Source organism: Oryctolagus cuniculus, chromosome 3, assembly GCF_051225735.1.
Source record: "Oryctolagus cuniculus isolate XC-2025 breed Fujian yellow rabbit chromosome 3, ASM5122573v1, whole genome shotgun sequence".
NCBI lineage: Eukaryota > Metazoa > Chordata > Mammalia > Lagomorpha > Leporidae > Oryctolagus > Oryctolagus cuniculus.
Window position 1 is genome coordinate 7766750 of NC_142869.1, and position 5444 is coordinate 7772193.

Here is a 5444-nt window from a genome sequence, read left to right on the forward strand (position 1 = left end):
GCTACCCTGCCAGTCAGTATGGCCTCAGTCAAAGCCAGGCTGGACAGAAAGGTGTTGGTTGACCTTCCTTTCTTTCAAAGATGTATGTTTTTGAAAGTTAGAGTTACAAAGAGGTAGGGCAAGAGAGACAGAGAGCGATCTTCCATCCACGGGTTCACCCCCCAAATGGCTGCAGCAGCCAGGGCTGTGCCAGGCTGAAGCCAGGAGCCTGGAGCTCCATCCGGTCTCCCACATGGCTGGCAGGGGCTCAGGCATTTGGGCCATCGTCTGCTGCTTTCCCAGACACAATAGCAGGAAGCTGGATCGGAAATGGAGCAGCCAGGACTCAAACTGGTGCTCACGTGGGATGCCAGCATCGCAGGCAGTGGCTTAACCTGCTGGCCACAGCGCCAGCCCTAGGACTGGACTTTGTAAGGGACGCACGTGCAATGCCCCTGCACCCTGAGCCGCTGCAGTTCCCTCAACAGTGTCCAGGTTCCTGAGTCTGAAGATGGATCTGGCTCTCTAACGCAAATGTCCCTTAGTTTGGCCTCTTTAAGGCAACACCCAGCCTCAAGGTCTTTCAGGCTTCTGCACAGGGCTGGGCAGGAAGAGAGGGTGAGGCCCAGTGGAGGACAGTGGGGACGCAAGGAAGGCTGCACCTGCTGGGTGACGGTGCTCCTGGGAGCTGCATCCAAGCTATGTGCGGCATCTACGAGAGGCTCTGGGGCCTTTTACTCTAACGCTCAAGTCCCTTTGTGGGCAGCAGGCAGCATGGGCATGGCTCAGCTAACATCTGTCGCACACCAACCACGCGGCAGGCACTGTACCAGGCAGGGGGTGGGGGCATGAGTGCTCTGACAGCTGGAACTCGGGCACCAGGGGAGGCAGTGCTGCTTACAGCCCACCAAGTCCTCAGCAAGGGCTCTGATTGGCCTCCGCGCTTTGGTGGGGGGAGCCTGGAGGTCTCTAACGACAGTTCCACTGAAATGGAATCCAGGGTGGGAGAGGGGAGACCCTCAGGAGAGTGGGGGTTGCAGGAGGCAGAACGGACACTGGGCAGGGAAAAACAGCAGCAAAGCCAACTGCGGCCCACGTGCACTGCCGCCACCCTGCGTCCCCTTAGCTGACCCTCCTGGAGCCTGGACCCGGAACCTTCCTTCTAGTCTGTCTCCCTGTTAGACATGAACAGGCAGGATTTCTTTTGTTTCCATTTTGGGAAATTTGGGGAGGTGGGGGGAGGGAGAGGAAGAAAAAGTACAAGCAATGGAGAGAACTACTTCTGTTTCTAACACCCAAAAGACCACTGTTAAATTTTGGTCATTTGATGCCTCCCATTTGCCACTTAGCAACAAGCAGGCTGTTCCCACGTGCTGCGGTTCGCATACGCTCATCCCTTCCAAAACCATGGGATGTGACTGGGGCCGCTGCCTGCGACATCAGGATCCCCTGTGGGCACCAGTTCGAGTTCCAGCTGCTCTACTTCCCATCCAGCTCCCTGCTACTGCGCCTAGGAGAGCAGTGGAAGAGGGCCCAGGTGCTTGGGCCCCTGCACCCATGTGGGAGACCTAGAGGGAATTCCAGGCTACTGGCTTGGGCCTGGCCTAGTCCTGGCTGATGCAGCCATTGGGGAATGAGCCAGCAGATGAAACATCTCTATCTCTCCCTCCCTCTCTCTCTCCCTCTCTGTCACTCTGTGCCTCAAATAAATCAACCTTTAAAAAAGTATATAAAAAAGGCAATGTGATTGCCACTGACAGTGATGGGCGGGGCCTTTAAGAGATGATTAGATCTCTCAGAGGGCTCAAACCTTCCCCCAGAGCAGGCTCAATCCCCGTGGGACTCAATCCCCGTGGGACTCAATCCCTGTGGGACTGAATCAGCTACAGGGCACAGTGGTTTAGTCTAAAGTGAGGCTGCCCTGGTGTTTCAATTTTTTTTTTTTTTAAGATTTATTTCATGTATTTGAAAGGCAGAGTTACAGGAGAGGTGGAGAGAAAGAGTGAGAGATCTTTCTTCCATTGGCTCGTTCGCTCCCCAAACGGCTGCAATGGCTGGGGCTGGGCCAGGCTGAAGCCAGGATCCCGGAACTCCCTCCAGGTCTCCCACGTGTGTGCAGGGGCCCAAGGATTTGGCACTCATATGGGATGCCAGAGTCGCAGGTGGTGACAACCCGCTGTGCCACGATGCCTGCCCTGCCCTTGTGTTTGTCTCTCGCACAGGTACAGCACTCCCCACGAGCTGAAGCAGCCCAAGGCCTGCATCAGAAGCTGAGCCGATGGCAGCGCCAGGCTCTCTCGGCCTTCCCAGCCTCCAGGACAGTGAGCTAAACAAACTCCATTCCTGTCTTAATTACCCAGTCTCGGGGCTGCTGTTACAGCAACAGAAAACAGACTAAAACCCAGCCATTCGCTTCATATTAAACAACACTGTCTACAACCATCCCGGTAGACGGTTGACGGCTACAGCGGTGACACCCAAACTGTCTGATTACAGTTTCCACATCACTGAGAGTGGCACAACCGGTTGGTGAGTGGTTTTGCGCCTCCTAGAGGGATGCAACAGAAATACACAGCACCAACCACGGAGCCTTGCCAAATAAAAGAACCTGAATTTAACCAAGCCTCCAGATCTACCAGTTACCAGAACACAGGATGCAGGAATTTGCCAAACACACCAGCAGGTGTCAGTCAACTCCAGAGTACGGACCAATTCCACAGGACAAACACCCTGGGTCTCTGCCACATATTTAAAAGGGCTCAAGAGGAACAGGTGGTTGGCCTAGCAGTCAAGACACTGGTTAGGAAACACGTGTCCCCGTTTGGAGTGCCTGGTCTAACGGCCAGCTCCAGCTCCTGACGCTCCTGACGCCAGTGTCCTGCCAAGTGCATTCTAGGAGGCAGCCAGCACAGCAGAGAGACTGGGGTCCTTCCCCCAACGTGGGAGACTTGTACAGAGTTCCCAGGTCCTGGCTCCCAGCTCTGCCCAACCCTGGCTATCAGGGATTGAGTCAGTACATGAGAGCTCTCTCTCTCTCTTTCTGTCATAAATATATATTTTTAAAAAGTCATGTACTCTGGGCAAGCACTGTAGAGTAGCGGGTAAAATCAACACCTGCAGTGCTGGCATCCCATATGGGTGCTGGCTCAAGTCCCAGCTGTTCCACTTCCAATCGGCTCTTTGCTGTGGCCTGGGAAAGCAGTAGAGGATGGTCCAAGTCCTTGGGCCCCTGCACCTGCATGGGAGCTCCTGGCTTCAGATCAGCCCAGCTCCGGCCACTGCAGCCATTCAGGCAGTGAACCAGTGGATGAAAGAGCACTCTCTCTCTCTGTCAATCTGATGGATAAAAAATTCTTATTAAATTGCATCTCCCTGATGGTTGTATTGTCAGGTAACTCTTTACATGTTAGCAACATAATTTCATTTGAACATTGCTTTTCACGACCTTTGTTTATTGATTTGTATTTTTGTATTTTTAAAAAGTATTTGATCGCTTCTCGGCCTTTTGGCTAAGATCAAGTGTGTGTAAAAAGTATTTGAGGGGCTGGTACTGTGGCCCAGCAGGTAAGGCTGCTGCCTGCAGTGCTGGCATTGCACATGAGTGCCGGTTCGAGTCCTGGCTGCTCCACTTCCATTCCAGCTCTCTGCTGTGGCCTGGGAAAACAGCAGAGGATGGTCCAGGCATCCACATGGGAGACCCAGAGGAAGCTCCTGGCTCCTGGTCTTCGTAGCTCTGGCTGTTGCGGCCAGTTTGGGAGAGAACCAGCGGATGGAAGACTCTCTCTGCCTCTCCTTCTCTCTCTGTGTAACTCTTTTTTTTTTTTTTAAGATTTATTTTTTACTTGAGAGTCAGAGTTACACAGAGAGAGGAGAGGCAGAGAGAGAGGTCTTCCATCCAATGGTTCACTCCCCAATTGGCTGCAATGGCTGGAGCTGAGCTGATCCGAAGCCAGGAGCCAGGAGCTTCTTCCAGGTCTCCCATGCGGGTGCAGGGGCCCAAAGAACTGGCCCATCTTCTACTGCCTTCCCAGGCCACAGCAGAGCTGGATCGGAAGTGGAGCAGCTGGGATTCGAACCACATGGGATACAGGCACTGCGGGCGGCAGCTTTACCTGCTACACCACAGCGCCGGCCCTGCCTCGCGTGTCTTAAGAATCACATTGTTTTTAATATTTATTTATTTTCATCCACTTGAAAGGCAGAGCAAAAAGAATCCAGATGAGAAGTGGAGGAGCTGGGGCCTGAACCAGGCACCCTGATCTGGATGTGAATCTCCAGTCAGTGGCTTTACTACTGCAACATTCTTGGGGCCACTCAAGTTGCTGCCTGAGACATCGAATTCCACGTGAGTGCTGGCTTGAGTCCGGCTGCTCCACTTGCCGTCCAGCTCCCAGCTAACACACCCAGGAAAAGCAGCAAGACGGCCCAAGTGCCGGACTCCTGCCATCCATGCCGGAGACCTACCCGAGTTCCAGGCTCCCGGCTTCCATCTGGCCCAGACCTCACAGCCGCCGTGGCCACGCAGGGAGCGAAACAGTGACTCGAGGATCCCTCTCCCTGTAACTCTGCCTTTCAGATAAATAGGATATGAAAATTATTATTTTTTTTAAAAAGAATGGCATTCTTGGGGCCAACGTTGTGTAAAGCCGCCACCTGCGCCACTGGCACCCCACATGAGCACCGGTTCGAGTCCCAGCTGCTCCACTTCAGATCCAGCTCCTGGCTAATGGCCTGGGAAAAGCAGCAGAAAATGGCCCAAGCCGGCCATCTGGAGAGTGAACCAGCAGATGGGAGCTCTCTCTCTTTGTGCCTTCCAAACAGAGTGAGAATTTTAAAAATTTAAGGAAAAAACAAACCAGGACACCAGTATTCAGTAACCGAGGAGGCAAGTCAATGAGCCTATTTCCTCCCACGTAAAATGAAAATTATACATGACATTTAAGTCCCGAGTTTGAGGAATCCAGTCAAAACCCTCGCACGCGACAACGCCAGCGGCACACCCCGCCGCTGGGTGTTCGGCCCGGGGCCCAGGCCCCGCTCAACCTCGCCTTGTTCCTGTGACCCTCGGCGGTCACCCGGGGTCTCCTCACCCAAAAATGGGGGTCACAGGAACTCACCCCGAAACCTGGCAAGAGGGCAGCGCCGGGCGCCGGCCCTGGCACGGGAGCCCTCAGGGAGATGGCAGCTTGGATGGCCGCTGTTCACTCTCCGGCGGCTCAGCAGGCCCCGGGGCAACCTGGCGGGTACACCCGGCCCGGCGCGGACCGGCACCAGGAGACCCGCGTCGCCGCTCCCCGGGTTCCGAGACGTACCCTCGGCGCGCATGCGCAGGCCGAGCCCCGCGCCGCGCCTCCGGGACTCCGCCCACAGGCTCGCGCAGGGCCCGCCCACCGCGGGGCCGCGGCTCCGGATTGGTCCAGGGGCGGCTTCCGGGCGGTCTTCCGGGCGCCCTGGGCGCTCCGGCC